The sequence below is a fragment of the Eschrichtius robustus genome, chromosome 20 (genome assembly GCF_028021215.1).
Source record: "Eschrichtius robustus isolate mEscRob2 chromosome 20, mEscRob2.pri, whole genome shotgun sequence".
Classification (NCBI taxonomy): Eukaryota; Metazoa; Chordata; class Mammalia; order Artiodactyla; family Eschrichtiidae; genus Eschrichtius; species Eschrichtius robustus.
In genome coordinates, this window is record NC_090843.1 from 13678254 (window position 1) to 13691249 (window position 12996).

The 12996-nt window shown below is 40.6% G+C and overlaps 1 protein-coding gene and 1 pseudogene across 1 annotated transcript in view; one reads left to right on the plus strand and one right to left on the minus strand.

Moving 5' to 3' along the window:
- Positions 1–12996, plus strand: part of PITPNC1 (phosphatidylinositol transfer protein cytoplasmic 1) — a 257536-nt gene that overhangs the window by 18293 nt on the left and 226247 nt on the right. The window lies entirely within an intron of this gene.
- Positions 2657–2775, minus strand: LOC137755641 (5S ribosomal RNA; annotated as a pseudogene).

Sequence of the window (12996 nt, forward strand, 5' to 3'; positions counted from 1 at the left end):
TCACTGTGTTAATTATCTCATTTCATCTTTGCAGTCAACCTCCAAGGTGGATCCTAATATCTTCATTTTACAAATGTCAGAGAATCAGTGGCAGATTTGGATTACAATCCAGGGCTCTTTGGCTACAAATTTCCATTTGCTTCCTCCAACACCATTGCTTTCCACAGCCAAAGAGAAGTTGACATTCATTCATTATCAAGTTACTTGTATTAATTTAGACAGTTGATACTAAAATAGATATATGTTCCTGAATTAGTTACTGGAATGATACATTTCTAGAGTATATATCCCAGAAACTGTGATGAAATAAAAATATTGATTTCCTTAGTGGAAAGAGAGTGTTCAAGTTAAAACTATTTGCATTTGCCAATCTTTGGTAAAACTGTAAACATAGATACAATTTTCGATGACCTATAGTGATTATAAATCTTAATTGTTTTTAGAAAGCTTGTCTGTTTATCTAGACCGTATCTTGCAAAAAAGGCACCTCAAGGTGTCATCATATGAATATTCAGAAACTAATAGAGTCTAGATGAGAATGTGTGATAATCTAAAGATATCATTTAAGTCGGGGCTTTAAAAATATATTACTTCAAGTGAAGAACAAGTCTCATAAACAAGTTCCTTACAATTTCCTATGGTCTAATTCCACCTTATCCCAAGTCCTTAAAAGCAGATTTATAAAAGGGAAAGGAAACAACTTTTCAGAATAAAAATTTTAAGCTCTCAAAGTAAAATATATTGATATTTTAATTGTATGAAATTGTTATATATGAAATTGTATGAAATGGATTCTTTAATAATAGCTGGTGCTGGGAGTCTCAAAACCTTTGCTGAAATTGTTCCATGAGGAAGCTGGTTTATGGCTTTCTGGAGCTGGTGGCCGCTCATGCTTTAGATTATAAGTTCCTTGGAGGGTTGTGATTGTCATTGCCTCTATTTTAACTCCCCACAATTTTTTGTAATGGTGTTTTGCACACTGCGGTTGCTTAGTTAAGGTTGACTACCAACTTACGGTCATTTAAATTCAGATCCAATTTTTGTGTTGATTGTGGTTTGAAAAACAGAAAAAAAAGTATATTTATTGCTCTTGTAAATGTTTTGTTTTTTATTGACTATTGAATAGATATGAAGCAATACACCCATGAACCTATTGCCCAGCTTAATAAGTAGAATGATACGAGTTCATTGAACACTCTACATGCCCCCAGCTGATCCCAGGGTCTCTATACACGTGGCATCCCAGAGGAGGTAGTCTTCAACAGCTTGCTGGGTTTTTTTCTATTAACTTTTTGTATTGAGATATAATTCACATAACATAAAGTTCATTCTTTTAAGTAAGTGTACAGATCACTGGTTTTAGTATATTCACAAGATTGTGCAACCATCACCGCTTTCTTATTCTAGAACATTTCTATCACTCAGAAAGAAATCCTGTCCCCTTTGGCAGTAACCCCCCACTCCCCACTTTCCCCAGCCCTTGGCAACCATTGATCTACTTTCTATATTGATGGATTTGCGTATTCCAGACATTTCATATAGATGGAATCATACAATATATGGCTTTCTGTGTCAGCTTCTTTCCCTTAGCATAGTGTTTTCAAGATTCATCCATGTAGCATGAATCAGTACTTCATTCTTTTTTATGGCTGAATAATATTTCATTGTATGGATATATCACATTGTGTTCATACAGTTATCAGTTGATGGACATTTGGGTTGTTTCCACTGTTGGGCTATTATGAATAATGCTGTTATGAATATTCGTGTCTGGGCTTTTGTTTGAACAACAGTTTTCACTTCTGTTGGATATATACCTAGAGGTGGAATTACTGGGTCGTATGGAAATTCTGTTTAAGTTATTGAGGAACTGCCAGAATGTTTTCCACAGTTGATGCACTGTTTTATATTCCTACTAGCTGTGTATTAGTGTTCTAGATTCTCTGCATCCTAGCCAATACTTGTTACTTTCTGTCTTTTTGATTCTAGTCATCCTTAGTGGGTGTGCAGTAGGATCTCAGCATGGTTTTGATTTGCATTTCCTTAATGACAATCATAATGTTGGACATCTTTTCATGTGCTTGTTAGCTATTTGTCTATCTTTGGAGAAATTTCTATTCAAGTTATGTGTCTTTTTATTGTTGGGTTCTAAGAGTTCTTTCTGTATTCTGGATGTTAGACCCTTATCAGATAACATGATTTGCAAACATTTTTTCACATTCTGTGGGCTCTTGTTTCACTTTCTTGATAGTGTCCTTTGAAGCACAACAGTTTTAAATTTTTATTAAGTCCAAGGTACTTTTTCTTTTGCTTTTGGTGTAATATCTAAGAAATCATTCCCTAAGCCAATGATCCAGTGCCACAAAGATTTATACTTATGTTTTCTTCTAAGAGTTTTACCACTTAAGCTCTTACATTCACATCTTTGGTCCATTTTGAGTAGATTTTTGAGTATGGTATAGGGTGGTGGTCCAAATTTATTCTTTTGCATGTGGATATCCACTTTGTCCTAGCACCATTTTTTTTTTTAGCTGTGCTGCACAGCTTGCAGATCTTAGTTCCCCGACCAGGGATTGAACCCAGGCCCCGGCAGTGAAAGCGCCAAGTCCTAACTACTTGACCGCCAGGGAATTCCCAGCACCACTTTTTTTTTTAAAGCCTACAGCACCTTGTATTCACATTTGGTCTCCCATCTAGGTACTAACCAGGCCTGACCCTGCTTAGCTTCCGAGATCAGACGAGATCAGGTACCTTAAGGGTGGTATGGCCATAGATTCCACATCATTTTTGAAAAGACTATGTTTCCCCATTGTATTGCAGAGCTTGATCTTTTTTACTGAACATTTTGATCTTGAGATTGATGCATATAACTATAATTCATTCATTTTTATGGCTGTAGAGTATGCTTTATATGAATCTGCCGTAATGTATTTAATTCATTCTTTGACCCATAGTGGGTTGTTTCCAGAGTTTTGCTTTTCTATACACTGTTGCTGGGAACATACTTAAACATGTTTTTTATTACCCACATGTGAGATTGTCTTTCTAGGGAATATGCCTAGGAGTGTAGAGTTACGCAATGTTTCCCAAAGTGATTGTAATATTTATGCTCCTATCAGCAATGTATAAGAGTTTACATCTAGGAAAACTCAGCTTTTAAACGTTCTCTTTGTTTAGTGTCTCTTTGAATAGTCATTACCCAGAGGAAAGAAGTAGTATTTGCAAGTGAAATTTGCCTCTTAGGCTTCTACTATTTTATTAGCAAGAATCATTATTATTTTTTAAAATTTTATTTATTTATTTATGGCTGAGTTGGCTGAGAGAGCGGGCTTCTCTCTAGTTTGTCGAGTGGGGGCTACGGTTCCTTGCGGTGCGCGGGCTTCTCACTGCGGTGGCTTCTCTTGTTGCGGAGCATGGGCTCTAGGCGCACGGGCTCAGTAGTTGTGGCTCACGGGCTGTAGAGCGCAGGCTTGGTAGTTGTGGCACATGGGCTTAGTTGCTTCGCGGCCAGTGGGATCTTCCTGGACCAGGGCTCAAACCCGTGTCCCCTGCAAAGGCAGGCAGATTCTTAACCACTGTGCCACCAGGGAAGTCCAGCAAGAATTATTTTAAGCAAGCAAAAGGCCGATAGCCGGAGAACCCAGTATCCAGTTAGTATCTCTTTAAATTTGTAAATATTAGTGTGAGGCTTAAACAGATCTTTGGCTGGTTGAGGTGGTGAAGCTTTTGCTAATAGTGAATAAGGGTGTGTGTTCATTAAAGCAACATCACACCAGCCTATTATTTCTCTCTTACATAGGGTCTGGAGCTAGTATAGTGTAGCAGTTGGCAGAATCAGGGTATCGAGGGGTGAAGAGAGCTGCTTCCCTTTCTTGGAACCCGCATATTATAGTTATGCTAAGACAAAATTGTGTCCATGATGATGAGAAACATACCCTATCACATCCTATAGCATCATGTGAAAGGGTTGGCTGACACAAAGTTGGGTAGATGGTACTCAGAACATTGAAGGAGATGGAAATGCTCTCTGCTTGTGATTACAGGGAGTTACACCTGGAAACACAACAGCTCTATGCTGGACCACCAGTGTGGTCCAGGTAGGTGGGTGTCAACAGGGATGGCCATGAGAAGGTGAAGAAAGACCTCTGGAAGGCAGGTGGTTGGGGGATGAAGGCAGCCTGCCTAGCAGCATCAGAAAAACATGTGGGGAAATGCTCCAGCTCAGAATGGGACTCAGGGACAGGATGTCAGTTACAAAGCAGGAGTGAGGGTTGGGGGAAGAAGAGATTGGCAAGACGCCCCAGCCCTAGGGGCACTTGAATAGCTCCTCAGTTGCTGTATTCAAGAAACTGAAACTCAAATACAAGAGAAATGGCAACTCAGTCTCAGGAACAAATTGATGTTATGACTAGTGGTATAGACTGAATGTTTATGGTCTCCCCCACCCCTCACCTTGAGGTTAGCCCCAGGATGCCTGGAATTAACCAAGTCCTCCAACTCAACTAGATACTAAAGTCTTGAGGACTCCTCACTCATTTGCATCCCTGTAATTATGTTCCTGATCTCTCGTGACCTGGGGAAAGAGAAGAAATTGGAAGATGATAAGGACTGGTATTCTATTTCCTCAAATATTTATCTTTTCACTTAAATTTCTTTTCCCTTTTATTGTATTGTTTCCCATTTACAGATTTCTTTTTGGTTCCTATCTATTGTTTCTCCATTATAGTTTTCCTCTGCAGTTAGTTGGTTCCTGGATGTAATTTCAGAGTATTTGAGAAGTCGAGAATGATGGGGGAGAAATTGAAAGTGTAGGTACAGAAAGAGATGACAGTGGGGGAATGAAATTTATTGTTCCTCTTTTCCAATGTGAAGCCAAAGCTGGAGGCTAGGTCATTCAGAAAGAGAGAATTCAGTGTTTTCTAAACTACCTGCATATAAGAATGACTTGGTGGCGTGACCTGATTCAGTACTTCTGAGGAGAGGATAAAGAATTTGTTTTTTTAGCAAACACTCCCCATGACTATAATAAACCAAATATGGGAATCAAACTTAAACCTTTTTAAAATAAAGCACCCAAGTTGGACCCATTAGTTCGACTATAGAATTACTGAATATTTTTAGTATTGACAGAGAAAAACACTTTATAAAGTGCTTAAATTTCTTTTTTTTTTTATTATGGAAAAGTTTAAAGCTACACAAAAATAGAAGGGTGTGATGATTCTCCGTGTACCCTCACGTAGCCTCAGCAGTTATCAACCCATGGCCAAGTATGGAGGTGCTTTTGAAAGAGAACAGAGGAGTTACTAAATAGTAAAGGGAAGAATTAAGGCTGTGGGGACTTCCCTAGTGGCACAGTGGTTGGGAGTCTGCCTGCCAATGCAGGGGACACGGGTTCGAGCCCTGGTCCAGGAAGATCCCACATGCCATGAAGCAACTAAACCCATGTGCCACAACTACTGAGCCTGCGCTCTAGAGCCTGTGAGCCATGGCTACTGCGCCCACATGCCACAACTGCTGAGGTCCGCGCACCTAGAGCCCATGCTCTGCAACAAGAGAAGCCACCTCAGTGAGAAGGCTGCGCACCACAATGAGGAGTGGCCCCTGCTTGCCACAACTAGAGAAAGCCCTCGTGCAGCAAGGAAGACCCAATGCAGCCAAAAAATAAATAAATAAATAAATTTATTAAAAAAAAAAGAATTAAGACTGCCTGATTTACTTGTAAGACTCAAAATCTGGAAACAGCTAGATGTTCATCAGCAGGAAAATGTATCAACAAATTGTGGCATATCCATTCAATGGAATACTACTCAGCAATAAAAAGGAATGAACTATTTATACACATGACAACATGGAAGAATTTCAAAATAATTTCACTTCTGATTTTTTGTGTTTTATCTGACCTAAACAAAACTAGATTCCTTAATCACACCTTCAAGAATTCATATAACCATTATCATAAAGCTGAGGGGCTTTTTTCTCAGTTCAAAACCAAAAAAATTCTAATATTCATAACAAATTTATCTGAGTATGTCCTAGATTTGTGTGAATTAAATGTCTTTGCTGTTTCTCTTCAGTCAAGGCACCAGAAAAGTCTATATTGTCTCTAGAAATTTTCTGAATTGGCTCAACTGTTTACATGTTAATAATAATACGGCTTTTTTTTTCTTCCATTGGGGAAACAATAGTATTATTATTTTTTAGGATTTAAAAGGGTGATAGAGTGACCACTGTCTGATATGTTTCCATCTTGTGGTACCCAATTTTTATGATAAATATCTGGGGAACATTAAAAATCTGGCTGGAGGAAACCAGTCCTAGAGATACAGAATTATAGACCCTGTGGTCTTCCTTGCTGCACGAGGGCTTTCTCTAGTTGTGGCAAGCGGGGGCCACTCCTCATTGTGGTGTGCAGGCTTCTCACTGAGGTGGCTTCTCTTGTTGCAGACCCAACGGGGGCCTTAGAATTCATCTTGTCTAATCCCCTCATTTTACTGATGAGGAAGCTTAGGCAAAGAGAAGCCACTTGTTTGGGTCCCAGAGCTAGCAGCGGCTGAGCAGAATCTGAGCTCCTCCTATCTCTTGGTCTGTTGGTTTTCTTGCTTCCAGTGCTGTTTCTTTTACATCCCTCATTATGGCCACCATACTGTCATGTCTCTCACTAACCATGAACCATGAAAAAACCTCCATCTTTTGGTTCTGCAAACTATATGAGGCCTTACCCAATATCTCTGTGGTCCATATTCAGATGGAGCTTTTGTTCACTGGCATCAACAGAAATCAGTTTGGTGTCCATTTACTACCTGACACCAGTATTCATATTTCTGCATACAGCCTTATGTTGAAACGACCCCCAAATAAAAATAGGCCTGTCTGTTTCCCTGATAGAGAGAAACACATGGAATTGTCTTTTTTTTTTTTTTCCTTGCCACGCTGCACAGCTTGTGGGATCTTAGTTCCCCATCCAGGGATTGAACCCGGGACCTCGGCAGTGAAAGCGCAGAGTCCTAACCACCGGACTGCCAGGGAATTCCCAAACACATGGACTCTTTTTGCCCCACTCTCATCCAGTCTTTATTTCAATGATGTAATGATAAGTTTGTTTAGCCCCAGGAACTTTCCTTGTCCAATTGGCTTCTGCAGCGTGGACAGTGGCTGAAATGAAAAAGACTAACAATAGCAAGTGTTGGTGAGGAAGCAGAGCAACTGGAATGCTCATATACTGCTGTTGGGAATGCAAAATAATACAACCACTCTGGAAAATATTTTGGAATTTTCTTATCAAGTTAAACATACACTTAGTCTATGATTTAACAACCCCATTCCTCGGTTCCCCAAGAGAAATAAAGATATATATATTCACAAAAAGATCTGTGTAAAAATATTTATAGGGTTTCCCTGGTTGCACAGTGGTTAAGAGTCCGCCTGCCAATGCAGGGGACATGGGTTTGAGCCCTGGTCTGGGAAGATCCCAAATGCTACGGAGCAACTAAGCCCGTGTGCCACAATTACTGAGCCCACATGCCACAACTACTGAAGCCCGTGCACCTAGAGCCCGTGCTCCGCAGCAAGAGAAGCCACTGCAATGAGAAGCCCGCGCGCTGCAACGAAGAGTAGCCCCCGCTCACCGCAACTAGAGAAAGCCCACATGCAGCAACAAAGAGCCAATGCAGCCAAAAATAAATAAATAAATAAATTTATAAATAAAAAAAAATATAGCAGCTTTACACATAATCACTAAACAATTGAAAACAAGATGAGTGTTTATCAACTGATGAGAGGATAAACAAATTGCAGTATACCCATTTAATGGAAATGGAATGTTACTTAGCAGTTGAAAGGTACAGAATAATGATATACACACACCAGCATCAATGGATTTCAAAAGCATTGTACTAAGTGAAAGGAGCCAGATGCAAAAAGAGGTATTTATATGACATTCTAGAAGAAATTAAGTTATAGGAACAGTGATTGCCAGGGCCTGGGGGTGATAGAGATACTGCCAAGGGGTACAAGGTGGCTTTTTGGGGTGAAGGAAATGTCTCTAGGTGGGCTTGTTTATTTAATTAATTTATTTATTTTTGCACAGCATGCCGGATCCTTGTTCCCCGACCAGGGATCGAACCCGTGCCCCCTGCAGTGGAAGTGCAGAGTCTTAACCACTACACTGCCAGGGAAGTCCCTAGGTGGGCTTGTTTAAATGACTGTATGTCAAAATGTATTGAAATGTACACATAAAAAGAGTGAATTTTATTGTATTAATTATATCTCAGTAAACCTAACTTTGAAAAAACCTAGACAACCTTGATGGTATCCCATTCTATATAGAATAATGAGTCCAAACTCCCTAACAAATTTCCTTATAGGATGGACCCTCAACCCAACTTTACAGCCCTATCAGTTGTCTTCTGCATTCAGCCATTCAACATTCAGTGCCTGCCACATCGGGTACTCTTAGGTGTTGTATTTAGACAGACCCAGCCCTAGTCAGTCGCCATGCAGTTGAGAGCAGGGGTCTGCAAACTACATTCTGTGGGGCAATTCCAGCCCGACATCTATTTTTATCAATAAAGTTTTATAGGAACACAGTCACACTCCTTCACTAGCACACTGTCCAGGGCTTCTTTCCTGCTACAATGGCAGAGTAGAGTTGTCGTGACAGCGTCTGCATGGCCTGCAAAGCCTAACATATTTGCTGTCTTGTTCGTTAAGTTTGCCAACCCCTAGTCTAGAGTTAGAGACAAACAGCAAACAGCAGAAAAGAAGCACAAACAGGGACTTCCCTGGCAGTCCAGTGGTTAAAACTCTGCACTTCCATTGTGGGGGGCACGGGTTCGGTCCCTGGTTGGAGGACTAAGATCCCGCATGCCATAAATTAAAAAAAAAAAAAGAAGAAGAAGAAGAAGAAGCACAAACAGATAGGAATAATGACAGGTCATGATTAGTGCTATGCAATAGAGGAACAGTGGGCAGAGGGGAACTTCTTTCTGTAGGGTGCTTCCCATACATCTTCTACAGCTGGATTGAAATCCTCATCGTGTTCCAAGTATACTCTATGTGTTTCTGACTCCATGTCTTTGCATGTCCTCTCCATTTATTACGCTCTCTGGTTGCCATCCACTACTGTCAAAATTCTACCTACCCCTCAGGGGCCAGATGAGATGCCACATTCTCAGGGAAGGTTTCCCATCTCCCCCGTCATAATTCATTTCTCTCCTGCCTTTCTTTAGCTCATGAACCTCTCTGGGTGTCACTTCCATTAGATTGTAAGTTTCTTAATAACAAGACCCATGTCGCAGTCTTCTCCAAATTCCTAGGGTCAGCACACCCTCTTTTACAGTGAGTCTAAGCCTTTTTGTGTGACATTTTTTAAAAAAATAAATGTATTTATTTATTTATTTTTGGCTGCGTTGGGTCTTCGTTGCTGCGCACGGGCTTTCTCTAGTTGCGGCGAGTGGGGGCTACTCTTTGTTGCGGTGTGCGGGCTTCTCATTGAGGTGGCTTCTCTTGTTGCGGAGCATGGGCTGTAGGTGCGCGGGCTTCAGGAGTTGTGGCACGTGGGCTCAGTAGTTGTGGCTTGCGGACTCTAGAGTTCAGGCTCAGTAGTTGTGGCGCACGGGCTTAGTTGCTCCGCGGCATGTGGGATCTGCCCGGACCAGGGCTTGAACCCGTGTCTCCTGCATTGGCAGGCGGATTCTTACCACTGTGCCACTAGGGAAGTCCCTTGTGTGACATTTAAAGTCCTCCAGGGCAGACTTCTCCCAGCCTCATCTTCTGCCCCTCCCTTGTATCCCATGCTTGGCCAAATCAAGCTAATTGTGTTCCCCCAATGTATTATGTAGTTAACTTTTAATATCTCTTCTTTTTATTGCCTTGGCTCTCTTGAAAATAGAGCTAATGAGATTGTGGGCTATTAGAGTTACATGGACATGGTTGTATAATGGCTTCACAATGCCCTTAATACATGAAATCTAAAATGTTACATCTCTTTGAACCCAGAAACTCATTCTAACTTTTTTCTCTCTGAAGAATTATAACATTTTCTGAAGATCATGTTGTCCTCTTCCTTCTTCTGGATGTTATGCAAGGAACTTTGGTTGAAAATGATGAAGTCCCGACTTAGATAGGATAAATATGCAATAGTCACGTGTTTCGGAAGGAAAACATTGACTTTTAAAAATCCTGCTTGCCTGAAAAGCAAACCTGAGTGTTTTTTATATTTATGTGTAAAAATGTGCTGCCATTCTTTGCCCTCATTTGTATGTTGAAAAACGATTGCAAAATTGAAGGTACACCAGTATCAGTGTCATGTGTGTTTAATATGGAAAATAGCATGGCAATGACTGGACTCTTTATGAACACAGGTACGAACTCTGAAAAACTCACTTAACTTTCCAAATAACGCTTTGTCCTTTTTTGTATGTAAATGTGCACCCCTTTTCATTGTTCATATGTATGGCTATTTTATTAACAGTGGAGTTTTGCATAATTTCACCCACTGTCAAATTAGGTTAAGATCCTATATTTTCAGCTACAGATACATAAACCTAGCGAAAACGAGACGGTCATGGGGAGCTGGGACAGATGCAGTGTATTTCTGCCTAGATTCTTCGGCCCCCAGCCTCCTGTTGGGGTTCTCAGGGTACAGGGATGCTGATGTACCTGGATAGGGTCCTGCCATATTTGAGAAGTAAGGATTTATTAATAGTCCCAACATCCAGGACCCTCCTGGTTCCTAAGCTCAAAGTGGTGTCGGCAACGAAAGCAGAGGCAGAGTTAACATGACCTACGTATAGTCTCTTGGTTGCCAGCCTTCCTGATCTTCTAAAAGGCCCCTTCCTCCACAAATCCAGAGCACTGAAAGGCCTGGGTTGAATCTCTTCTATTTTCTATAAAATCCTGGATGTCTTTTGAGGTGGGTCATATATATTTGCACACTTTTAAAATAACTTCTCATCAGCTGTCCCCCTGAGAGCATACTTTTGTACTTGGCACCGTGGAAAAGGTCTCTCTGGTTTCCCGCAGACATGGGGGCCCTGACTGCTTCGTCAATGGAATACGACAACGTATTAGGGGTATCCTTCCCTTGGGAAGTGTATGTCATAAATCTCACTGACAGATGATTCAGGTCTTAAGGCTCCTAAGACCATAACCTCATTATCAGGAGATGATTGTGTAGTAGACTAAGATCTGCTTATTGCCTTGCAGATTATTATAAAGCCCCCCATACCTATTTTTATTAGAGACTAAATTTCTAACTTGCTCAATTTGTTTGTTTATGGCAGCGCTGCTCTGCTGGTCCTAGGAGAAGACAATTTTACATTTAAATGGAATATTCTAACTTTGCTTAGTAAGTAATGACCTAGAAATTAGGCTTTCTTCTTTATGGTGCTTGTGAGAACTTGGCAGGTGGAAAAAGAACTGTTAGTTTTTCACCCTGTGTTGGATTCATTCACAGTGCAGGGAAATGGGATTTCAGTGTTTCATGAAAAAAGTTCCTATCAGAAGAGCATCACATTTTTCGTTTTTTGGATAGGTAGGCAGATTTCTATATGTTCTGTGAAACAGTCTTGTTAGAGGGGGAGGAAACGAAAAAGAAAGGCATTAGCAACCAAGGATGGCAGTCATTTTAGGGATTCTTCTTAATATAATCATGATGAAAATGAATGCCCTTGACCAGAGAAAACATACAGTACTGATGCCTTGGGTTGTGTTCAGAGATCTCTCAGCCTGTGAGAACTTCATGTTACTTGGGTCTAGCTTGGCATTGCAAAGTAACTAGCTCTTTTTATGCCAGCTGATCTGTAAGGGACAGAGGACCTCACCTTCTTTGCCCAGATTAACACTGGACTGATAATTCAGTGAATTTAAGCAGAGATGGTGACTTGCAACCACAACTAAAAGCTTGCTTAGAGGGAGAAGGAGAAAACGAGAGGAAAAACGTGGAAGCAAGAAAGATGGCAATAGGAGGCTGGAAAAGGCTGGCAGCAGGTGCAGGGGATGAGGGGGAAAATAGGTATATGTGGCGGAGAAGTAGAAGCTCTCTCTGAATTGTTCAATCAGCTCTGTTTCATTGGCACAGATTCTAGAAGTTTCCTAATTCTTGGGTAGAGCATAGATAGGGTGTATTTCCTACGAAGACAGATTTATATCCAGCAAACATTATCTCAAGTTGCTGTGCCAGACTCATGCATCCACTGTGTCCTTGTCTCAAGTTTTGTGGATTCAGTACATGCTTTAGATCTAAGAGCTAGCCAGTCTTTCATGCTTATTTGGGATACTTTCTAGTTTTGACTTTAAATATGGGATCAGGAAAATTCTGAGAAAGGGAAGTCCCTCTCTTTTTCTGAATTACAGAGTAAATGGACTCATTTTAAAAAATTCTTTTATTCCAGAATGATCCACCTCTGGCTGTACGTAAAGCACAAAGTTATCAGAGACGTTTCCCTTTGTGCTCTGTGGGCCTGACATTAGTCTGCCTTTGATTCCCAAGGGGGTGTCAGGAAAGCAATGCTTTTCAGATTGGAGGTATAAAGAGGTACTCCATGGAAGGGAATATATTTTATTGATCAATGATTAGTGAGTCTTTTTTATGACATGCTTTGTATTAAATGCGATTTGAAAACCTTCAAAGGAAGATTCTCAGGAATTACTAAGTCACGGCCTGTCGGCATGCCTCCGAATGCAGCCAGAAGCAGTGGAGCAAAAATCTCAGTGTGTATCAAGATCTCTAAATTCTTGGAGGCACATGACACGAATCCGTTCAATTTTCTGCTTGTGTTTTTATTTCCAGTGCATTTCCTGACATTTATATATTTTCTCCTCATAGAAGCACTTCGTGCCTTGGTACTCAGGCTGATTTTCCAGTATTTCTTGTGATCAAATCAGTAAGTAGTCCTCTACTTATATAGTCTGTATGCAGTGGAAGGAAAATCAGAAATGCCTAATGTGGGTCCTAATTCATAATGAACCTACTAAGAATCTCACCATCCATGAATA